The sequence below is a fragment of the Cryptotermes secundus genome, unplaced genomic scaffold (genome assembly GCF_002891405.2).
Source record: "Cryptotermes secundus unplaced genomic scaffold, Csec_1.0 scaffold27, whole genome shotgun sequence".
NCBI classification, from domain to species: Eukaryota; Metazoa; Arthropoda; class Insecta; order Blattodea; family Kalotermitidae; genus Cryptotermes; species Cryptotermes secundus.
In genome coordinates this window covers 1,323,700-1,349,811 of record NW_019745078.1, presented here as the reverse complement: position 1 = coordinate 1,349,811, position 26,112 = coordinate 1,323,700, and the positions used below count along the sequence as shown (strand labels likewise).

Sequence of the window (26,112 nt, the reverse complement as noted above, 5' to 3'; positions counted from 1 at the left end):
GTGTTATTATAATTCATTGTGATTATGAGTGATTGTATAAGGAGTGATCAATAAATCCAATCATCCAATCCGAAACCCGTGTTATTAGTCACGCTCACAAAACGTGAGAGTATATTAGTATAAAACGACGTAAAATGAGGAAGAAAACTGAAGAACGTAACAGAATGGATCAACAATTAAGCATTGTCTATTTAATTGATTGTTTAATGATGCTGTGTCCACTACGTTTAGATTAAAGCGTGGACAGACGATTGTGCGTGAAGGATTCTGAAGGACGTGGCCTGTGTTAAGATTCTCTTCATGAATTTCGGCGTAAAACGATTCGGCAAAAGTTTTCTTGATGACACTTTCCAACTACATCATTTATATGGCGTCAACTGGGAAGGGGAGGGGAGATCATGAATTGTGATTGGATCAAGGCTGAGATGGAGATGGCCACAGACTATTTAAAATATATTTACTTCCCATTTTATTGTACAGACTGAGGAAGACAATAAAAACCTTCAGTCAGGATTTTCGATAGTCCTGACAGGATTTGAACCACGTATATCCCGAATATGCGTCCAGAGCATTACCGTTGCACCAACCAAAAGAGCTGTTGCAGCAAAGCTGGCAGGATTAATTTTCATATTATTATAATAGGTGATTATAGCTGTAAAAACTTTCTAAAAAATGTTGTGGATATCCGAACTAAATCGGGACAGTCAAGTAGTGGTACCTGGTGAGAGCGGTGGTGAATATTAAGGTTACATGCAAACAAAGAAGTTTTCAATTAGGTGAATAATTACAACCAGATCGAGGGCTCTATATGAAACAGTTAAATTACTAAATTTTACAGATAATTTGAGTTCATATCCATATGAACAACCAAGTTCTACTAACTGAATAACTAACAGACTTCATGGAGCTGAGCCCTTCTTGAGAACCCGCCAAATGTGCAACTATTCAAGAACTTCCCAGTATTTTATACAACCCGAATGTTCATTACCGTGTTCAAAAGAGCCTTCCGCTGGTCCCTATTTTGGGCCAGATAAATTCAGTCCATACCACTCCATTCCATTTTTCTAAACTCAATTTTAATATTATCCACCCACCTACGCCTTGGTCTTCCTAGTGGTCTCTTTACTTCAGGCTTTACCACCAATATCCTATATGCATTCATCTTCTCGTTCGTGTTATATACCCTGCCCATCTCATCCTGATTAAATCGAGCATTCTAATTATACTTGACATCCATGTTCTGCACTGTTCGAAATAGTTCATATCGTGCTATTCATGTTTCGACTTATGAAAGATGCTAAGTTTAAGTATCATGCTTCAGTAATCATCGTAAATACTGCTATATTCCTACACAGATTGGCCCCAACTTGGATGCGGTAAAGTAACTCTTCACACTTGTACTATGCTGCTCTGTCTTGTTTCAAACTTGGCCGAATAAGTAAGAAGGGCCTGAGTTGCCCCAAACTTTGACTGTTGGAGAGAAACTCTTGTAGAACAAGAGTCTTCCTGATTCTGTTTTAGTTTCAACTTCTCTAAACCTCCTTTTCCTTCCCTTGGTTCTCCTGGGTCGCCTTGTACTCGCTTGCATACATCTCGCAACACTTTAGAAGTCATACGTAACATCACATGGTAACTACAGTTAACCGGAGTGTATTTAGTGAGTTATGTTATCAAATTTGATTAGTGTAATGCACAATGAACACTTCTAGAAGAGGGTGGCCACCAAGACATCTAACATTTCATTGTTATCGTTGTAATGAACTCAACAATGGACTAAGTTGATTTTTCATTCTTAAAAAGACGACAAGCCGATCACGGTAGCCGAGCGGTCTAAGGCATGTACTGTCTTCGCTCGCTTGGAAACCGGGATCGTGGGTTCGAATCCCACTCAGGGCATGGATGTTTAGTTTGTGTGTGTACGTTTTTCTGTGTTTATGTACAGGTAGAGGCCTTGCGACGAGCTGATCACCCGCCCAAGGAGTTCTACCGAATGTGTAAGGTCTATAAAAACCGAAGTGCACGGAGAAGTTCATGGAGGTAGGCCTAGGCACACTGGGGCTGTAGTGCCAAGGAAAAAAAAAAAAGAAGATGACAATCCCTTAGTTGGTCGAGATATTTCTTGCCTTTTATGGAACGCTAAAATTTATTATATTCTTTAGAAAGCCCACCACTGGAGCCTACCCAGATGGAATTTAAACCTGTCAAAGATTAATGCCCTAATGCTTTGAAGTAAATTAATATTTAGACTCCAACCTATCCCAGAAGAACTGATAAATTAACTAGNCCAAAATGGGCTATCCTAGAGCAAACGTTTCCTATTCAACAAAACTTCGCCGACGACCGGCAGTCGCTCAGTCGGTATAGTTTGCTTGCGGACTGCAGGCCAGCGGAGTGTTCTAAATTGCATCACCTTACCACACTGAAGCATAACCTTAAATGCGAGGAAAATAATAAAATTGGTCTTAGGTTCTTAGAGTTCTTTGGGTGTTGATTGGACCCAACTGTATGAGGCTATTGTATAGCTGAAACGGTTAGCCTCTGGTTTCCCATTGCCGAGGCCAAGTGGGATTTGTGGCAGACAAAGTGGCGCTGGGGTAGGTTTTCTCCAAATACTTCGGTTTCCCCTGCCAATCTTCATTCCACCAAATTCTCCATCATCATAATCACCCAGGGCAAGCTACAATAGGCCAATCAGTGGCCGCCGTGCCGAGGGGACCCAGCTGGGCTCCACCCCCCACTAAGCGAATTTAAAAAAAAATAATAGTCTGTAACACGCATTACTTTTATTCAAAGATATCTGGTTCGAAACTCGGGTTAGGCGCAGGATATTGCGATTTAAGTTTCTCGTTTTTATCATTATCCGATAGAAAATATCCCGGAAAGAGACAAAAATCACCGTCTTTCAATCATTTCCAATTAATCTTTCATGATCACCTTCTCATCCAATACTAAATCCAGATGATACAGCGTCTTTAAATAATGTACGGATATATCAGTTGGTACAGCCACGGACTATGGATGTTTGATTCGCGGCAGCAAATGTTTCTCTTCCTCACAGTTTCCAGACCGACATTGAGGCCCTCTCAGTCTCCAATCTAACGGGTACTGTGGGCTCTATTCACGGGGGTTATACGGTCGGCGCGTGAAACTGACCGCTCACTACCGTTTAGTGCTGAGGTCAAATAAAGTGGAGCTATACCTCCACTTTCAATAAGTACTCGTCGCATAGTGTTTAATTAATCAAGCAAAGGGACAAATTTACCGTTACTAATCAACTACGAGTTACATTCGTTTAGTAACAGTGAGTGTGGATATCCCTAAGTGCTGTCGTGTCGTCTGTCCCTAAGCCAGAAGGAGCCGTCCAGTTCTCACACTTCTTGCTGCTTGCTGCTACCTGGGGTAGGAAGTGCCATATGTCGAGATGCGGTCTGTCTCCCGTCTTGTTGACAACACAGTGGCCGAGCACTGAGGAAGTCGTACATTTAAACTTTCACCAGCTCATCATCACCAGCCGCCTGCATCAATCACCCTTCTTCAGATCTGTAACCACCAGGTTCCTCGTCTGTTTTTCTGTCCTCCTGTAGCGGAGACCGTTTCCACGAGTTCGCTATTAGTTTTCTTTTTTCCAATAGCTCTTCCAGCCCACTCAGGGCCCTGGCCTCTTATTCAGTTCCGTAATCATTTTTGACAGACGGTAGGACTTCTTGGGGGAGTGATTAGCCCTTCGTAATGCTGCTACTTAAACACAGGACAACGCTAACACAGAATAAAGGCATACACACATCAAACACCCATGCCCTGAGTGGGATTCGAATCCACGATCCTAGCGTCCGAGCGAGCGAAAACAGCCCATGCCTTAGACGGCGCGGCAACTGTAATCGGCTAGTTAGTTATTAGTACGCAGTCAAAACTAAATGCAAAATATGATGGGCAGTTTTTCTGCCAGATTGACAACATATTTCAGCTCGTAGTCATTAAACGGAGTTTGATGAACTATAGTTACGTATGAACCAACGTTCAATAGCATCATAAATTAAATGCCTAAATTAAATCTATTAAGTGTTATTATGCTGCCATGTGTAGGGGTGTGTGCGTGACTTATAAGGCGTGTTCTGGATTGGATGATTGGATTTATTGACACCTTAACACATCACTCGGAACTGATCTGATCTGATCAGTACTCTGTCAGACGACAGGTCCACAGTCTCTTCCAAAACAGTTCCTCCACTTAATGCGATCTTCTGTTTTTGGAAAGAGACTATCCAGGAAAAGTGATAGTACNGATTGACAACATATTTCAGCTCGTAGTCATTAAACGGAGTTTGATGAACTATAGTTACGTATGAACCAACGTTCAATAGCATCATAAATTAAATGCCTAAATTAAATCTATTAAGTGTTATTATGCTGCCATGTGTAGGGGTGTGTGTGTGCGTGACTTATAAGGCGTGTTCTGGATTGGATGACTGGATTTATTGACACCTTATGCACATCACTCANCCTTGGCATACTCAAACCCCCTCACCACGATAAGGTGGATAGCACACCAACGAGGGGGCACTCGGAACAACAGGCAATTATAGCGCTACCATTATTTCCACGCTTTACAGTTCACCGTTAAACGCCCACTAGGGTTCTTAGTCTCTATTAGTAGCATCCTGGCAACGGATTTATGACAGTCTCAGTGTCACTTCAAATCAAGCATGAAGCTTCCTTTCACAGCCTCATTTCCTTCTTGCCGTTATTCTGCAGCTGTCAATTCCGAAGACTCGACTCAAGTCAACCCCTCTGCTCCCAAGGTCATAGGCTGACAGGCTGGCGTCCCGAAACTCGACTCTTCGCTTCTCGACTGCTCACTCCACTGGACTACTCACTGTTCTGTTCTGCAGAACACTTCCTTATAGCCACTTTGCACGGACCCCACGAAAAGCACAACCTATATTGCTAAGGAGATGTATTTACTGATCCATTGCCTAGCAATACGCGTCGTATTGTTGAGCGAGTTTGCTTGCAATGGGTATACACGTCATAATATTTTATTATTAGAATGGAAGAGGGTACAAGGTAGCGTAGCTGGTTGAGGCACTTTGCTACAAACCGGAAGTTCCAGGGTTCGATTCCCGAAGAGGTCACTGAATTTTCTAATTGACCTAATCCTTCCAGCTGCAATATGGCCCCGTGGTCGACTCAGCCCCCAACAGAAATGAGTACCGGAAATCTTCCTGGAGTGTAAAGCGCGACCGGCCGGCGCGTAAGGCTGACAACCGCACCGCCATCTGTGAGCCGATTGTTTAGAAAATTTGGGAGACTCGACGTCTCACAACCCCATGGACTTCCACGGCCTATTACAGGGATAGGTTTACCTTTCTTTTAATCAGGTACGGACATGAAGTTTGAAAAATTTTAGAAGATATCTAAGAAAAACGTCAACGTTTCAGAAGAAAAAAAAATTGTATAAAATGATGGCTGCTCGTTTCGGACTATAACTATGAATATTAGATAATGGGTAGATCCTAAAAGAGAAGGAATCAGCTCAGATTAAATTGCTAAGAGCAGTAGCTGGACTTACGTAAGAGTATAAGAGAATGTCCTCCAGTTTGCGCGTTTGGTGGCTGGCTTACTCCTCTCTGTAACATGAGAGAGAAATCGATCATGGTATGAAACGTTATACAAAGGCTCACACAAATATACATACACAACTGAATAGATCTTATGCAACCGGAATTGGACTGTACAAAGGAGAAGTGATACGAACATGCGTTAAAAGTGAGAGAAGAAAACTACCTAAAATATTGTTAAACTATAAACCAAAGGCAGAGAGAAAATGACAACAAAAAATATCTTCAAGCTAAAAGAGGCCAGAAGCCCTACGCTTTGAAATACAAGAATATATAAATATCAAAACTACCCTTCCTATTTCATTTTAGCCCTCAGCTGTCCATCACATTCCTTACTTTACGCGTGGCCGCGCCATAGCTCAAGCGGTTAGTCGCTGGCTTCCCACCGCGGCCGCCCGGGTTCGATTCCTGGTCTGGTCAAGTGGGATTTGTGGTAGACGAAGTGGCGCTGGGGCACGTTTTCTCCGAGTACTTCGGTTTCCCCTGCCACTCTTCATTCCACCAATTGCTCCACAATCACCCTCACCTATCATCTGGGGCTGGTACAATAGGCCAGAAGTGGCCACAGTACAGTACTTCCTTTTCACTACTGGGAACACGTGCGGCTGGAGCTATGCCACGTCGACAAACGCACATGCACCTTCGAGATGCGCGAGTTTCAGTACTGTATCTTGGCGCATACTGTACTTTTAATGGCGCGTATAATCTTGCGGCAGAATTTTGATTCCCAAGTCAAAGATGTAGCTGAATGGAACACAGCGGAGATTCTGCAGGGTGTTAATGTGGAATCGATGACTCGAGGAGATCCTAAGATGAGGCCTAAGGAACGACATACGAGTCCGTCCGTCCGTGTGTCCACTCTTCCAACAAGAATTGTGTCCGTGGCAACAGGCACTCTTCCAGATCAGCAGACTGCGAGCGCTAGACTTAACCATAGCCTGTAATGCAGTCTCGCAGCCAATCGGAGTAAGTACAAAAGTAAAGTAAAGCTATCCCTGTAAGAGGCCGTGAAGGCCCGTAGGGTTGTGAGACGTTGAGGGTCCCACATTATCTAGACAATCGGCTCAAAGATGGAGGTAAGGTTGTCAGCCTTACGCGTCGACCGCGCTTTACTCCCCAGGAAAATTATTTAATTAATTCCTAGTACTCATTTCTGTTAGAGACCGAGTCGACCCCAGGGCCATAAAGAGGCTGGAAGGATCAGGCCATTTGAAAAAATCCAATGACCTCATCGGGACTTGAACTCGCGACCTTCTGGCTTGTATCATAGCCCCTCAACCAACTACACTACCAGGTGTCCCCAGCCAGTCGGAGAAGGCTATTTAAAAAGGCAGCTTTGTATACCGTCATTTGAGAACAAGGAATAGCCCTGAAATGTTAGGTAAAAATTTGGAAAGAAGCATCTTGTTCTCGTTCACGGAAATATTCTGATATATTTTTGAGAGACTGAAGAGAACCACGCGGTTGGCGAGACACTGCTGCACATCTTTTTCTTAACTTTAACACTACCCAGAACATCAATGAACGTCAGGTAAGTCACGTCCTGGCTTCAATATTCTGAACAATATTTGTCGCATCTGCAGCGTTGCTAAAATATAAAATATTCTTCATGTTGGAAAGATTCATGTACACATATTCCAACTCTTCTTCTGCTGTTATTCTTACAGGCAACAGGACAGTGTTTTTGAGTATAGGAATACATTTACAAAGACGTTCACACCCAAATCACGCACTGTGTAGGGTGGAGGGAAAAATTTATAGGACGTGCGCAGTTACCGTTGCGAAGTTTGTGTGTTATTCTCTGGTATCTTAGAGACTCCTCTACTGCCGCAAAGTTACAATATGAGCAAGTCTTTGGTTTTCGAACTGCTACTGTTTTATGTGACAATTCCACGTAATTCATTCACAGAATATAAAGTAAACTTCTTTGACAGTAACTCGCGATTCGAGTTCTGGAATATCAGACTGTTAAGTACTCCAGGATATTTGATACTTTGGGAAATAAGGTTAAATCTTCGATATTTCTTGCACCGGAATACAGTATATAAACTTGTGGGGAAAATTACCGTCACAAAATTCAAGATAGGTCTAATTCCAGACCAAAGATATATAAATACAAATTTTCGCACCGGTATATAGCCTATAGGCCGATCACAGTGGCCGCGGCTGAGGCATGAACTGTCTTCGCTCGCTCGAACGCTGGGATCGTGGGTTTGAATCCCACTCAAGGCATGGATGTTTATGTGTGCGTTTATTCTGTTTGTATTGTCCTGTGGGTAGGTAGCGGCCTTGCGACGGGATGATCACTTGTCCATGGAGTCCTACCATATGTGTCAAAAGATTACGAAACTGAAGAATTGTTGTAGAGCCATTGATGAATGAATGAATATAGCCTATAGCCCTGTAAAGGAATATCGAAACGACAGACTGTGGTTTATTTCCTGACAGAAACATTACTCTTCTTTTCGTGGAGGAGTTGCAGAATAATTATGAGGCTCAACCAGCTTCCTATGAAACTGGTACTGGGGATCTATCCCCAGTACTAAAGGCGAACTAAACATTAGGCATACTGCTAACCCCATCTAGTTACGGTGTTATGAATGTGGAAACAAATATTGTTGCCCTAAACGTCTTGAAAGTGTGGAATTTAGCGCTGGGATATGTTTATCACGAATGAACAAGATCAGAACAGAAATTTAAGGAGTCAGAACAAAACTGTGTTCAAGTGCCTTACATCTGTCTGCTCACCATCAAAAGGCACGTCTCCAAATGCTGCCTCTCATCATACAAAATTTATATTTCGATTTTTTTTTTTTACATTTTAACAAAATCAATTCTTGTTTCATAAAATTTAATTAAGCTTATCGCTTATGTTCGATATAATTCTTCAAGTGGGAGATCACGAGACACATAATAGTGGCTGCATAATAATATTAAAATATAAATTAAATCAACAGACTATAAATAAATGCAAGTATATATCACTGAAGTAGTACCATACAGTATTATAATATCGCCAATGTGCGTTATTAAAAATCAACTAATTAGTCTGTAAGGTTTATCTAATTCAGATTCCAACTTCGGCCGTGTCATAATACCGATAAATTCTTGATCGGCCGAAGAAGTATCCGCTTACTAAAGCAAACTATTCCATGGGTATTTACTTCGTTTGTTTGTTAAGTAGTACACATCTGTGCTGTACAATGAACCTTCGTGCTTCCTATTAGTAGGGTATGTCTCGGTCAAATGTTTAGATTCTGTGACTCAGGTAAGAACTTTTGCCATGGAGACGCAGTGTTCAAATTTAATGTCCTTTGTGGCCCATATTTATTTGGTCCATACTGTACGTAGGGTACTGCAGTTCGATCTCCAAGAATTATAATATTAATGGAGCAGATAGAGGCAGTAGCTAGCTGTCTGCTGGTGCAACTAAGTAGGGTGTAGAGAGCCCTTTGGCGGTAATGGGCGTAGGGGGTGTAACAGAAGAACCATTTGACAAGGAATATTGAGGGGGGGCTTATGTTGTGTTTAGCCCTAGTTAGCCTTCCTTTTGTCTTGCCCTCGAGCAACGCATCTGTTGCGGTGAACTCTACGCCGACTGTCAATTGCACGTCAAAACACACTTCTCCGAAAACCGCTTCATGTCTGTCCAGCATTACGTTTACTGACTGGATAAGCATACCGTAAGAAACTAACAAGCAATCTTTGTGTGAAAAGAAAGCAGCTTATTGTTCGGAATATCTAGTGCAGTTAATTTAAATTAAAGTAATGAGCTCTAATGACACTCGTCTCGTCTTTACGGGCTTAATAATTACATTGATTTCTGACAAGTCCGCTCTAATCTGTTGTGTTTCCGGCGTACATAAATATGAATTACGTCTCATCATGGTATGCCCATTAAAAATAATGCGAAGTTCAATTCTCAGTGACGTAATGCAAAATGGCGCTTAACATCACAACGTTAATTACATAAAAACAATTCTACACAGCCTGAAATACAAGCATTAGCGTAACTGATCGCGATGGATGAGGTCATTCAGCGAAGACTGTGTTGCCTAAAACGATTCGCAGATTCTCAAACACACACACTTGTATAATTCAACCATTTAAATTAATTATTAATTCGTTTGAATGTTTATTCAGCAGCCGAAAACCAGTTATTAACGTAAATAAGCACGATTAAAGAAAAAAACACACAAAAGATAAAACAATGGAAGTTGTATCATTTCGACAATAACAAAAATTAAGTAAGTGCATTTATGCCAACAGTTATCCGACGAGAAAAATATATACATATATTCATACTGAAGACAATGCTTTAATGCGTAAGGAAGTAAGGTAAGGTCAAGTTGTCCACGTCCATAAGCACTGCGCCATGAAGGCGTATGGGGGGGTGGATGTATAGATCTACATTTTCTTATCTCGGCACTGGTTGGGGGTGAGTGGTCAGCTTCAGGCCCCTGCCGCTTTAACACCCGGAGAAAGAGCCCCCGGTACTCGTTGGATAGGAGGCTGGGTGGACCCCAGAGCCGGTCTGGACGACGTGGAGAAGAGAAAATTCTTGATGCTATCGGGACTCGAACTCCGGCCCCTCTGTCGTCCAGCCGTAACCAGTCGCTATACCGACTGAGCTATCCCGGCTCCAAATAAGTAAGAAAGTACCACTATAAAATATGATTAAGAGAACGAATTTTGGTCCTAAATACTTTGACGTCAATACAACCAACATTAGCAACTGAAGTGCGTCTAGGAGAGGGACAATTCTTGCTTGAAGTGCATACATTGATCACAGAAAAGTCTCTGACATACCGAGCAGGAACTCGAAGACTAACAGCTTCAAAAATAGGACAGAATTAATATTATAACATTAACAATAATAATAATAACGTTGATAAGTATTTCAGCAATACCAACACGATAAAGAACAAAATAGTTTGAACATTTCAGTCTTCCACTGCAATCTTCGTAAAGAATCTCCATAGAGGTGGCAAGTATCTAGAATGACCGCGCCATAGCTCAAACGGTTGGTCTCTGGCTTCCCATCGCGGCGGCCCGGGTTCGATCCCGGGTCTGGTCAAGTGGAATTTGTAGTGGACAATGTGGCGCTGGGGCAGGTTTTTTCCAAGTACTTCGGTTTCCCCTGCCAATCTTCATTCAACCAACTGCTCCACAATCACCCTCACCTATCATCTGGGGCTGGTACAATAGGCCAGAAGCGGCCGCAGTACAAGGGACTTAGTCCCACCCCACTAGCATTAAAAAAAAAGCCAAACAAGCTGAATTGGCTTCAGGCTGAAGATCGGGTTTGAATCCCAATGAGGGCAGGGAATTTCCCGTCACCGCCTCCAGGCAGTTCTAGAATCCACCCAGCCTATCGAATGTACACCGGGAAGGGGATAGGGTTGTTTCTCCGGAGGTAAAGAGGCCGAAACGTCAAGTTCCTCACTCATCTACCCCAGTGAAGAGATTAAGAATGCATGGAGTCTAACCTATTTTCACTCACATCTATTGTCACTTGTATTTGTGACTTGTAGACGGGGTTTAGATTTGTGAATCGATTTACTGGATACTCATAAGTAGTAATTACAATTAATTACACGTATAACACTCTCAAGATTACTGTAATTATAACAAATAAATCAAGTCTTCTATATTTGTTTACGCTAGTCGTTGCTAGGTAACATACCTAAACAATGACGAAATATTCTACGTAACCAACAATAGAAACGAATAGTTCTGTCTCCTGGGACACCATATAGTCTGTTCCGACGTTTCAGTGGAACATGTCATCTCCATCTTCAGGATCGAAGAACAACCAAGCAAGAAACTACTGTGAAAGCAGTCTGTTTGTCGTCTGCTCGTCTTATTCTTCGGTCCTAAAGATGGAGGCGACATATTCCAAAGAAACGTCGAATTTTAATACACAGGGGAAAACAGAAGTCTTCATGACCACCGCTGTGAGAACCTCAAATCCCACAATAGAAACGATTGCTACAATTATATTTTTCTACCTACTCCTGAAGAATTTTTAACTTGTTTCGACTGATTTTAGCCAATAATTCCGATATATATATATATAGCTTGTTTATAATGTGTTAACGTCCGAGTCTTGATTTCTGCGGCCCCTTTTGTGACAATTTAACATTCAAGCAGTTACACCTTCTGATGATGGCCAATATCGGCCGAAACATGTAGAGGCAAAAGAGTTTACCTACTCCTAGTAAAGCAGTTATGCCTAATGGACCTCTACTACTTGTTTATATAAACAGAGATAACTTTTTCATTGTATTAGGAGCACAAACACTGCAACTCATCCCTTCCAAGTTCAACGTTTACAGTCCTGGTTTTACAACAGTACAAATTTCGATATGTGAACGGCACTGGATCCCAACTGGTAGGCCCTGTCATCCCTCATGTCCCTGACTTCCCTCCCTTGCGGCCTCAGTCGCTGTGTTTTGGGTTAGGCCCTATATATCACGTGGTTCATGTGCTGCGGAAGAGACGCCCAGAGTCGGCGTGTCGGAGGAACTTATCTCTCTGGTCAGTGTTATTTTAAACCTTATGAATGAGGAGGATAGATGCTATTAAAACTAATCTGGAGCCCCATTCATTACGTCCGCCCGGCGATAGATAGCAGCAGAGTGGCTGTATGGCTGGAATGGGGAGCTGCGGAAGGGGGTGGTGCAACCAACACAACGACTTGACACTAAAACCTCCGCTGAAGGTCTGGCTTATTTCAGACGCAGAATGTTTTAATAAAGAAGGTCGTATTAGTGTTTTGGTTCCGTTCATCACTTGTTTTATCTGAAACAGTGGTCCGTGGGTCTAGTATGGATCGTGGGATCTCCTGGTTTATGTACTCGGAATCTTGGTTTAAATTATACCAATCTTCACGTGATCAGTTCCTCCAGGAATCGGAACCTTATACTCAGCAGCTGGAGATCATTTGGTGAATATATTGTCACTTTTGAAGGATGTGCGTGACTAATATAAAGGGTTCTGCATCGGAATTATGGGCACTTCTATTACAATTACAACCAATTATAACAGCTCATAATTAATGACTGTCTAAGACTCGCTCCATTTCTTACTGGACTGCGGGTGTCTCCTCTTCCACTGTGACGAATGTCGAACGAAGAATCACTGGACTCCCTTACGAATCAATCAATCAATCCACGAATGAACTCTTTTATAAATTGGGGCGAACCGGCGAGAGACCACCAACTCTTAACAGTGCGTGTTGTCACGTGTATTATTCTGTTATTATGCGTCTCAGTGGGAATGTGCTCACCAAGCCGTTGCCCAGCAACGGACGTCCGCTCTGTCTCCACTGCTTCGGATTTCAGGCTTCATGTCACAATATATACATTCGATCCGGACCTTTATAATTGCAAATATTTCGATTTTGTGATATATAACGCCATGTTACCGAATTCAGTGGTCAGTGGTTAGTACTCTTGGTCCATATTCAGGAGGTTTCAGGTTCGATCATGAACCTCTCTCAAAGTTCTTCTAGCTGAGGTTAATCACCTCTTTTAGTTCCTAAAGACAAGTGTTGGGATGATGTATTAAAATGTACCATCACTTCTTCCTTCCATATCCCTACAAATTCATCATTAATTATCGCTCTACTATTCGATACTGTACACGTATACACTACGTAGTTGAGAGAGCGTTGTTACATAAATTAAGAAAGTTGTAAACATGATATTTGGAGATCGTGATGTTGAGAATTGTGTTTGACTATTACAGAAACGATGTAATTTAAGGAAGCAGATTACATAGTGAGAAAATTCACAGTTTTCACTCAACACCCCATCACTCCTGAAGTGATAAAATCAAGAAGGCCGAAGTGGACGGCACGCATACAGTGAAATCAGCGCGCACCCTACCCCATGCTGAATCATCATACTAGATAAAATGTTAGTGAATATATGAGGCCGGCCACAGTAGCCGAGCGGTCTAAGCCATGCACTGTCTTCGCTCGCTCGGAAGCTGGGATCGTGGGTTCGAATCCCACTCATAGTATGGATGTTTGGTGTTGGTGTATAGATAGAGGCCTTGCGGCGAGCTGATCATTCATCCAAGGAGTCTTACCGAATGTCTAAGATCTTCTAAACCGAAGTGAAACGGAGAGTTTCATGGAGGTAGGACAAGGCCGAAATTGGGGCTGTAGCGCCAAAGGAATGAAAAAGAATATAGGCGGAAGATTATGGTTCAGTGGTGGGCAATTTTATGACGGTGATGAATCTTGGGTTATAAAAGTGGACATATCTCGGTCTTGAACTACTATAAGCTACTAGAGCGATATTCAGTGTCACTCAGTTGATTTATTTACAGGTAATTTGTACAAAATGCATAATTTTCACTGATTTACTTTTATACACTTAAAGTTTTCAGCAAAACAACTTAAGGATGTTGCAATAGTAGCGTGTGTCAGAAGTGTTCTTGATGTGCCTCTTTCAAACTTTGGGAGGAATACCGGCCACAACACTCGGGTTTTCCGAAATGTTCCTCAGTATTTCAAAGCAAATGTACGTGTACTATCACAAAACAGGCTAACCCAGTTTTCCTCAATCTCTCCAAATTCACCGCATATAAACCTCGTATCATTCAATTCAAATACTAGTAATTCTAGAGAGGCCGCGCCATAGCTCAAGCGGTTAGTCGCTGGCTTCCCATCGCGGAGGCCCGGGTTCGATCCCGGGTCTGGTGAAGTGGGATTTGTGGTGGACAAATTGGGGCTGGAACAGGTTTTCTCCGAGTACTTCGGTGTCCCCTGCCAATCTTCATTCCACCAATTGCTCCACAATCACCCTCACCTATCATTTGGGGTTGGTACAATAGGCCAGAAGTGGCCGCAGTAAAAGGGACTTAGTCCCACCCCACTAGCAATAAAAAGAATTCTATAGTCGATAAATGGTCATAAAATTAGAAAATGATGTTGAATTAGTTTCACAGATTGTTTTTCTACAGATTTTTATATCTGGTCATAACATTTCATCTTCAGCGAAGGTGAGTCTTTTTCTGCACTTTTAATTGATCATACCAATTAATCTGTGATATTCTGACTTACGTTGTCTTCTAATGTTTCCATTTGCAGCAGTATGAAAGTTCCGGGTTTGTTTCAGGAATTGCTCATTCTCTGTGAATATTGTATCCAGTTTCCTCAATATCGTGACACTTTAAATTAAATTGAATGTCTTTCGTATGTTTATCTATTTAACCGCTCGGAAACTTGTTATGAACGCTGAAGTGCCTGGCTGAAATCTACTAATGAAGTAACCCTGACCTAGTACATTGATATTCTGATCAGCAGACCCGACTTAGGCGAAACTCGGGGTTTATTATCCAGTCACCAGTAACAATTAAAAGGGGTGATAATGGGGGCGGAGTGAGAACGGTTGTGACGTATCAAGTAGCGAGGAAACGCACTTCATGCAGACAGATGATCGCCAGAAAGGTTCTGCAACCTCGTCTCCAGTTGCAAACTCTAATAAAAATAACGGCAGTTCAAGCTAACTAGGGGCCTGGTGTCATTTTCTCAAACTTGTCGCTCATACATCATCCACTCTGTGTTTCTTTCCTCCTCTTCGTTTTTAATTTTTTTTATTTTTAACTCCCGCAGTCTCCATCATAGTCAACCACAAAGTTTCTGTTATGGGATTTCGCTTATACCTGGTGCAATAACAAGAGAAATGTTCCACTTATACGTCTCCATTAAGCTAACCTTATCTGTGAAAATATAAGAAAGTCTATCTAAGCATATATTAAGGGTTTGCGTGACTAATAAAACGGGTTTTAGAATCCGACCTCACGGAGAACACGCCCATTTTCTAGCAATGGATATCTACTATTTTCGCATATTGTTGTACACAATACCTAGCAACCAGCTGTTTATCAAGAATCTGTCTCCGTGTGAAGGTGATTATCGAGCCGTTGCCTAGCAATGGGTCTATATGCCCCATTATTTTCAGATGTATGAAATTGAGGAGAAAGGGAAGGACGAGGCACTGTGACGCGAGATAAGTTAGTATTTCAGCCAAGAAACTATAAGAGAAACATCACCTGGCAGAGACTGCAATACATGCGAGAACATTATAAAACGGATCTTAGAAGAACAGGATATGAAGCTGGGAACTGAACCAAACTGCCTCAGAATATAGCCCAATGGTGGACTTCTGTGGACACGTTAATGAGCCTTCATATTATATAATTATAGGAAACGCTACCTTAGATCTAATGATCTATTGGTCTATCGATTTCTAAACTTTTAAATTATTTTAATATATCGAAACCGATGGTCCCGCAAATCTTTAAGATGGCATAGTGCGTTCGTATGCCGCTGGTAGCGTGGATTTTCCTTGCGCTATCTTTTGAGCCTGGAATCCAACACGTCAAAGGTTTACTGAGTGAGCCACGTAACAGGCCAAAGATATCTCGTCTATGGAAGCATAAATAGCAGTTAACTGTGCTTTGCCTCCAAATTAATTAGGAATTTATTGCGTTATTAAATTATAGCGTAAGACTAAAGTAAGGGGCGCAATGCAATCTGCAGAGACTGGACTGATGACAAAAGAGAAGGCGGCATCATATACAGGATGATTCTAAATTATTATCGGTGTTTCCGCGGCCTATGAAAGGAAACCCCGACAATAATTTAGAATCACGCTGTACACTGAGTAGCGCTAGTTGCAGACCTACGTAGAAGTAACTACATAAAATCGTGTGGAGCTTGTGGTTACGATAAGTGATAATGAGGTAACTCAGCCAGTGATATGACATTGCCTCTGTTTTGGACTTTTATTCGTTGATTTCCTTCGGAGATATTCACATTCTTCTCTTTATTACAATGTCTAGAACGGCCCCTTTTTTGGGGGTAAATTTGGCCGGAACCTGAAGTAGACTAGATAGCTCTGTTTACTGTTCTATCATGAGGAGAAATTTATCACACAATTTGCCCTTTATTCTGTAATTAATATTAGACTACCAGGGTCTGTAATGTAGGTAATGTCACTGCCTTACTGAGGCATAACTGTTACGTATGTGGTGAGGGACATGCCACTGATTCAAGTCTGAGTCATGACAGTACAGTCATTACATCAGCATTGCAGGAAATGCCATTATATCGAGCTGGCCAAGTCATATCAGTCTGACAAACCATTACAGACGTAGTAAAGGAAATTCCATTACGTAATTCCTGTCATGGGAGTTTGACGTTTACATATCACAGTTAATTCCAGTTAGCTGCCGATCGCAGTGGCCGCGAGGTCTAAGGCACGAAATGTCTCCGTTCGCTCGAACACTGGGATCGTGTGTTTGAATCCCACTCAAGACATGGTTGTTTGTCTCCATTTATTCTTGCTCATGTTGTCCTGTATAGGCAGTGGCCATGCAATGGGCTGATTTTCCGTCAAAGGAGTCCTACCGACTGTCCAAGATTAAGAAACTGAAATGAAACGAAGCGTTTCACGGATGCCTCTGCTCCAAGCGGGAGCAACAGAAACATAGATAGATAGGTAGGTAGATAGGCATATAGATAGATAAATAGATAGATAGATAGATAGACAGAATTCCAATTGCGAACTAGCGACATAGTCCTAACAATTTTACATGTGGAGTGGAAGAAATGTCATTATAATGTTTAATTTCATTAAATTTTAAATTTGTTTTTCTTGAAATGTGTTTTTACTTCATTTTGCGATGAACGCATACACTCGTGTACAAAATAAAAGCTGTTAGGGGTTTTCTGGGATATTCGCAGCCTAGTCATGTAACCGTCCGTCAGCTTTACTTGAGGGACGAACTGCCTTCACCTTTAGGGCAGAAATGAAAGCTGATCTGACTTTAATCAATCTTCGAAAAGTCAGTTTATCGAGGTCTGCCTAAACATTAACAGTTGCTGGTACCGGAAACAGTATCGAGGCCGTTGTCCATACCGGATATGCAACCTAAAAATTCAAAATAACGGAAAACATACATGGCCAGGAACATGACAAAAGCCAGAGAAGTCAGTTTTGGCAAGTCTCTTTCGGTTTCGGCGCTCGTAATTCTTTCGTCACTTGCAGAACATCACATGCGGTTTCGTTCGTGTCTGCAAGTGCTGATGGCTTCTGGGGGCGATTACTGCGCCCGTTTCCTTGTCTGTCGGCTGCGAAGCTTACCCTAATTTGTTCGGTAGGACTCTCGTTCACACGGCCCACATGGCGCAGAACTTCACAAACATGTCAACGAGCCGGTTAGCACAGTGTCATAGAAAACTTTCTGCCAACAAAATGGCTTACAATCGCACTTCTTGTCTCAGTAGCAACTAAGAGCTTCATATTCTGTATTATTCAGTTCATATCCTCTATTATCTACATATCTAAAAAGATATACTGAACTCCAATTTTACGTTCTCTATGAGTGTAAAGCGCCGGTCACGGTAGCCGACCGGTCTAAGGCATGTACTGTCTTCGCTCGCTTGGAAACCGGGATCGTGGGTTCGAATCCCACTCAGGGCATGGATGTTTAGTTTGTGTGTGTGCGTTTTTCTGTGTTTGTGTACAGGTAGAGGCCTTGCGACGAGCTGATCACCCGCCCAAGGAGTCCCACCAAATGTGTAAGATTTAGAAAAACCGAAGTGAACGGAGAAGTTCATGGAGGTAGGCCTAGGCCCACTGGGGCTGTAGTGCCAAGGGGAAAAAATGAGTGTAAACCTAGACGTTTCCTAATAAGGGGACGCATAGGTCGTGACGACATCGAAGTACTAAGTACTAAAAAAGCATTCGATCCGAAGGGCAAGAAAGTAACGGGAGAGTGGATAGATTATATAAACAACTGCTTCATAATATAATGAGTCTCGTTAAATCAACTGAATGAGATTAACGAGGCAAGTGTCTCTTTAGGCTATATGAAAGCGTGCAAATGTTTAATCGGAAATCCATAAGGGAAGAGGAGACCTGACCGTTATGAAATAGATTTTAGGGAAAAGGGACGAGAGTGTGTATTAGATTCATTTAGCTCAGGACGGGGTCCAGTGGCGAGTTCTAGTGAAAATAGAAATAGATTTTCGGATATCATGAAAAGCGGAGTAGAAATGTTAAAGGGGATCAGTTTGCAAGACATGAAATGCCTATGATGTAAACAACAAATCTATTCACAATTTCGTGTGGCAAATATAGAAGTATAGAATGTGGGAGGCCATAGCTTAGGTAAAATGTAAATTTATTTATGGGCTTCATTAATTAATCACCACGCAATGAAGTCGTATGGGAGAGTGGAGGTATAGCTCCATCAGTTTCAACCCTGGTACTATGTGGAAGTGAGTGGTCAGCTTCACGCCCCGGCGGCTTCATTCTCACGGAATCGCCCCCAGTACCCATTGTATACGAGGCCTGGTAAGCATCACAGCCATTTGGATAATATACTGCCCTGCTGGGAATCCAATTCCATGATCGTCCAGCCCGTAGCCTAGTCGATACACCAGATGAGATAATACTCAAATGGATCTTAGTTAAATATAAAGTGCGACTATACTGTCACGTGTATTAGTGACTAGAGGCGCGGGTTTGGATGGGTGAGTTGATTTATTGGATATTCACTAGTCGTAACTACAATTAATTATAACATTCTCAAGATTACTGTAATTACAACACATAAATAAATTCTTCTATATCTGCTTATACTAGTCGTTGCTAGGTAACAGAACTAAATAATGACTATTCCTCTGCAAAGATTTCTGTATCCCTTTCCTGGCAACGGATTTTTTACACAGAACTATAACTGTCCCACTCTGTATGTCACTGCACTACAGCACATATAAAGTCTTCAAATCACACGTGAATTCTTTACAGGCTGACTTCTTGCACTCTTCTGTACTCCTAATTCCAAATCGCTCTGAACTTACAGCTCTCGTTATATAACCGCAGCGCGGACTGCATAGAAAACAGTTCTATTGTTGATGACGTCAGCGCATTCCGATACGCGGAAATGTGTTCATCGAGACGTTGCCTAGAAACGGATTGCATAACCCCGTCGTTCTACTGTTACCTGGCGCAGACCGCATAAAAAACATTCTACCCTATACTGTTGCATATTTGTGTTTACTGATCCGTTGCCTGGCAATGTTTTGATCAAATCTGTTATAAAATTAAATAAATTTAACTGAACTAGAATGCAGACATTATCTATTGATTGCACTGAAATTTTCAGAATAAATAGCAGTAGTGAATGATTTTTTCAGCATATAAGTAGGCCCATGTACCGCTCAAGGAATATTTGTACCGTAAGTTTTGTTGGTTCTTAAACATTTACATCAATATGAAATTAAAAATAACAATGGTTAATGAATCATTATACATAGCAATCGAGGTGAATATTAAAAAGAAAGGAAATTAACATGAACTGCCCATGCATACATTACATACTCACACATACATGCATTAGCCCCACACAGAACACGGACTACAATACTCTGTTCTTAGAGGAAAAAAAGGCACAGTGCGTGAACCTAAAAATGTCACTAGGAAACTCATCGATTTGAATGGGATGTCCAATTTTTGGTTGACCTTTGAACTCTCTGCTGAGGGTGACCTTTCCTGACAAGCCACAAGTCTCCAAGCTATTTCATATTGTTATTTTAACTTGACGCTTTCGTCTGTTCAGCATGAGTGATGGAGGAATGCCTGCTTTGTTGTTTTGATAACTACTTTACAGATTTCCGGTGTTTAAGTTTCGGCCATCTTCATTTAAACTTCATACACCCATAAGTAGCAGTAAACGATCAGATATTATTTACAGGAAGGTTTGTCGGTTGGTAAGGAACATATTGCGTATTGCAAATATAGATTTGTGAAACTCGTGTTTAGTATAAAATCCAGCTTAACACATCTAGTGTGTTAAAACTTCAAGGTGGCGTAAGACAGGCCTGTAGTATGTTACGCAGTAGCAGATGTATCGCGGAGCAATGGGGAAGCAGAAACCAATACCTGCTTCAATTGGATATTGCTATTGTTAGTCCATCTATAGTAAAGTGGTTGCATGATGAGGAGCAGTTACATTTCAGAGAGAGAGAGAGAAAGCAACAGGTAGCTTATTGTGCAATGCACATGGAAGACGTTATTAATGCCCACAACCTTGAATAATGATATACAGCTCTCTGTCATGTAAAGGTTTCACGAACCGAGTTAAGAGTGAGTCGGATATTTACGATATAAAAGAAGAAATAACAAATTATTACTTAATCTGGCATAAGAGCATATACTAAATTTTGTCTGTGGCATTATACAGCTTAAAATCGCCAAATCTGGTCAAATTATCTGTATACTTCTGCGGTTGACTTGAATAGGGTAAGCCTACACAAAATAATTTTTAAGACACTCATTGGTTTTGAGCTAGGATTCTCTCATATCTATGACTGTAAAATTTTGACAATCAGAGGAATGAATATTGAAGACAAACTAATTAACTGAGATATCACAAACCTATAAACATCGAGTTGTAATGTACTATATTGTCACGTGACTTATAATAACGGGTCTAAGTTTGGATGATTGGATTTATTAACACCTTCTTTTACAGTCACTTGTAATCACCAGTTACATTAACTCACAACAAATGGCTGCCTAAAGGTTCGGCTAACAGAGCGCTACGTACGCTATGTTAGCTATACGAACAGAAAAATATCTCCCTTTATTGCCAATGTGACTGGCCACACAGACTTCCGTACGCTACATACGCTATGTTCTCTGTGTTAGCTGTGTCGCAGATTGTACACAGCGTACGTAGCGAACATAGCGTAGCGCTCTGTGTGGCCGAACCTTAAGGCTCGCTCCATTCTGGTTGGACTACGACTGTCTTTTCTTCACAGGCTGACTTTCAACTGACAACTGAATGACAGTGACTGACTCGACTATCGCTTGATTCTTATCTGAATGACCGCTTATACGAGCTGTAGTGAATCTGACAGGGGTTGTATAGTAATTGAGGTTAGCTCTTTCTAAGGGACCCAACTGAGTAGGTGCCTTCCCCCAATCACCTGAGGATGGAAACATATCCAGTTTCCGAAAAGTTGTGTGTTCTAGTTTATAGAATACCGGATGATGGATAAAGTCCGTAAAAACACAGTAATTCTGTAGATAATTACAAGTTATCCCAGAGTAATTTGTATAGAACAAGCCCAAAGAATATATCACTGGTCTTTCCACGCAATTTCGCAAAAATTACCTCCCATGTATGAAGCAATGATGCCACTGCTGTTATCGTCGTTACAACTTCCTTCTTTGTTATCTTGTGAGGACAGAGGTCTTGCGAAGCCCTGATCTTCTGCTGAAGCTACTCGTTAAACGTCCTCATATTTCGTTAAACGGAAGCCCACACCAGCCAAGGTTCGGGTAAGTCCCGGAAACAAACAAACAGGTTACGAACGAACTAGCCTGCTCCAGATATTGACCATCAGTTCTACAACGCATTTACAGAAAATAAACTTGTCAAATTGTGTTTTGTTAAAGTTTATATACAAGAGATTTTTCATAAAAGTGAAGAAATAACTAATTTCCTCTCAACGAGTTATATTACAGCGATAGAGCGTTATTAGGAAATGGGGAAATAGAGTTCTATGTATCATTTCAGAATTGTTTTGTTTTATTCTTCCTTAACAAAGTCCGAGCTAATGGCAAAACACTATTAAATAGTTTAGAATCACATTAAACTTGCGGACATTGAAAAGAACGCAGCTAAGTATCTACATTACGAATCACTAATGGTTTTCTGATCTCGCAATTTACTCGACAATCAAGCAGATGATTAAAAGGTTCGAAGTGTGATATCTTCAGCAGCATGAGTCGTTTGTTATTACCAGGCAACGGCTTGATAAACATCCCGCGATACACGCATGCAACACTGGAACAACGGGGTTATGCAACCCGCTTCTAAGCAACGGCTCGGTAAACACACTCCGCGCAGGTGCAATGACTTCACACTCCAACAATACTAGCTCTCACTTGACTTGTTTCCTGTGTTGTCCGTGCGGCGCCTATATAACGAAGACCTGTTTAAGCTTGCATTAGTTAGGGTATAACCTGCTGTACTGAGGCTGGACTGACAGAGACCCTGTATATATTTTATATACATTTATTAACGTGTTTAACATGTAAAATGTAAATATCTTTTACATTATGACAAATGACTTACTACTGCAGTCAGTGACTTTGACAAAAGACAGACCCGTTCTCTCGTCAGAGAGGGTGCCCCACACAAACAAGACAGTAACCGTCAAATAGTAATAAATATCTGGTCATGAGCCCCAGATGGGACTAGACTGGCTGACTAACCGTCAGTCGCAAAGTGAGTTTGACTTTGACTTGATTTACATTAGTGGAGAGTCCAGGAGGGTTCAGCACTTGAAAGTAAAGGGTCGAGAATGGAGCGTGAATTGTGAAGATTAATTGAGTACAGATTAGGGCAGAGGAGTAGAGAGTGAGTGAAGACGAAATAGCAAGAAGACTTTTACAGTGATTTGAAATTCTAATTTCTATGTTGAGATAAGTTTCTAGGAGATGACTAGTGGAAACTGAGAATCCTAGTGCGTGTGAAACATTGAAGTATGAAGTGTAGAAAGGGCAATAGCGCTGCACTAATTGTAATTAGGAGAGAGAGAGTGTGTGTAACCAAAGTGCTAATAAATCCAATCATCCCAAGTAGAACCCGTTAATTTCGTCACGAGTACCACCCTGAAAGTGATATTATCTTACAAGTATTTCCAATGAATGTTATTCATTTATCGTATTTAACCTGGGAACAAAATGACATTAATACAAAACGTATACACCGCTGTCACGCAAAGTGGGACTGACAGACTAGTGTCTGTTGGTGCAGACGTATTAATTCGAACTGTGTAAAAATCCGCCAATTTATTTTGGAAGAACTTTATATTTTGCGTTATTTCCTTTAAAATAGAATAAAAAACAGGGAGCGCACTGGCCTATTATTAGGCTGAATACTATGGTCTGGGAGGTAATAGGTACCTAGAGATATTTCGCTATTTCCCTCACTCTCTCCAAACAAAAGTTAGCATATCACCCTGAAATATACAGGGTCCCTCATTCCAAATCCTTATTTGTTTTTCTTTAGTCTCTTCCCATTTCCTTATACACTTTGTAACCTGTGATGTTGAAGATGCGTTGTTAAATAATCTAATAATCAATCATTTGGACAAAGTATTCAATAGATATTCATTCATGAATGGATCTACAGCCCTTTATTGGGCCCTGGCCTCTTCTTCAGTTTAATATTCTTTTCTACACAGATGGTATGACTCCTTGAACGAGTGATGAGCCCGTCGCGAGGCCGCTACCTACATACAGGACAACATAAACACAGAATAAACATGCACAGACATCCATGTCTTGAGTGGGATTCAAACCCACGATCCCAGTGTTCGAGCGAGAGAAGACAGTTTTGGATTTAGACCGAGTGGCCACTCTGATCGGCATTATAGAGACAAATTGAGAAGTTTTTGTTTTTATAACAAAAGCACGCAATTTAACAAACTCTTTTCAAATGCTTATTTATGCACCATTCATCATCTTGTCATTCTATTCAGTTAAACAGCGTCGTTAAATAACCTAAGTATCAATATTAATCGAACTCATGCAAAACAAACAGAGGAGAGTATATTTTATGTATTTGCCTGTACCAGAAAAGAAGACCATGTTTAAAACAGTTAGTAATCACTAATTATCACTGCGATCCATTAATATTAACAAGACAGGAGAGAAAATAAAATGAAATAATTCCGCAATGCAATTCGCCCAAGTCTCTTTTTCTTCCACTTTTAAAATATGCGACATCATCATTATTCAATCCTTCCGTTCTATTTACATTTGTAAGATATGAAGGGGGTCTTTGTTTATAAATGATGCGCTCTTACGCTCTAACTCTGCGGCTACTCTCTGTCCGTCGCTTTCTGGGGCGCAATTTATTCCTCCATCAATTAGCCCGGCCGATTTGACTGACAGGAAGACAGGAGACTCAGTTTGCAAGCACCAGTGCGATGCTTACGCAGCATCTGCTTGACAAAGTCACATTCCTTTGAGGCCCAGAACCCGAAATTTCGTTAATGTGTTCACAGTAGCACTATTAGAGGCCAGCTTAGTCCCAAACACATCTTCACACCTCATTTATTTAAGAAACATTTTAATATTACCATCTCTTCTACACATGTGGTCTCCTGGTTACTGCTAAACCCGTAATGGGCCTGTCTGCTGAAACCGAAACGGTAGCAACTGTCCGTATTTCGAATCTCAGGCGGAGTACGATTGAGGCTATTGTGATATCCTTCACTCCTTCCAGGAGTGTCGATATGGCATCTTAAAACTGATCACGACCAGTTGCCTCAATAGGCTACTCTTTTGAAATTGGTGCTTCATAAATTAGATCCGTTGCTAGAAACGACTGCGAAACAAACAAGACAACAACCGTTGTTAGGCAGCAGCTAGAGAGCCAATGGACTGGCTGGAATGCTGTGGTTTCTGCGCTGTCCGCGATTATGGCTACGCATGAAAGAATGGATAAAGCAACAGAAGAACGGTGTTTTCTATGCCGTCTGTGTCTAGATGTTATAAGCAGGACAATCAGTGGAGCGAGTTGAGTTCAGTTGAGTGAAGTGAACTGGTGAGCACTCAGGGGAAAGCTGCAGTTCGGTTGCTGTGAGCCGTTGCGGTTAGAGACTGGTAGCTGAGGCACGAGGATAATTATGGAACCCAGAGTAAGGAGAACGTCTGCAGTTGGAAGCCGTTACCAGGCCAAGACTGGTAAAGACAAAGCAGACTGCGGAGACTACCAATCCAAACCCTGTCTATAGTCACCCATACCCGTGACAATATGGATTTCATATGGCGTCTTTAAAGAACAACGAGAAAGCAAGTAGGCTTTAACGTCCGGTTCCATCTCGCAGCCAACATTAGTCTAACGGTGCAGTACTTCGCTTTGAAAGAAGGCAAGTGAATAGGTTCTCCTACTGCACTGACGGATTGGGCTCTCTGGCTTCCTTCTGATTATAATTAATCTGGGATTCTGGATCTTACAGACAGATGGTAGGACTCATTGGGCGGGGGATCAGACGGTCGCGAGGTCGCTATCTACACAGGACAACACATACATCCATACTTCGAGTAAGGTTCGAACCCATGGTCCAGTGTTTGAGCTGGTGAAGATAGTGCCTTAGACACCGCGGTCACTGTGATCGGCCCAAATGGATAACTTTGAGACACCGGGTGAATAACCAATTGCAGTAAAATAATAATAATAATAATAATAATAATAATAATAATAATAATAATAATAATAATAACTGACGTCGGAAATAATAGCAGGATATGTTATATGATGTTCTCTCAGCGGTGGCTACGAAGAGTACTAAGTTGCTCTGATAGTCTGATAGAAGTTTACCGACGTTTCGGACGATCCTGTCTCCACGGTCGACAGGGAAGACGAAAGGGTAAGATGAAGGCAG

General features: G+C 41.5%; 2 protein-coding genes across 9 annotated transcripts in view; one reads left to right on the top strand and one right to left on the bottom strand.

Annotated features, from left to right (window-relative positions):
• Positions 1 to 26,112, bottom strand: part of LOC111874820 (protein PBDC1) — a 751,412-nt gene that overhangs the window by 541,660 nt on the left and 183,640 nt on the right. For all 3 annotated transcript variants that reach the window (XM_033755624.1, XM_033755625.1, XM_023870635.2), the window contains one exon: positions 5,570 to 5,627. The gene's annotated coding sequence lies outside the window, so the exon portion shown is untranslated. The remainder of the gene's footprint in view (positions 1 to 5,569; positions 5,628 to 26,112) is intronic.
• The window catches only part of LOC111874817 (transcription factor collier), a 376,238-nt gene that overhangs the window by 182,456 nt on the left and 167,670 nt on the right, over positions 1 to 26,112 (top strand). The gene's annotated exons all lie outside the window — the stretch shown is intronic.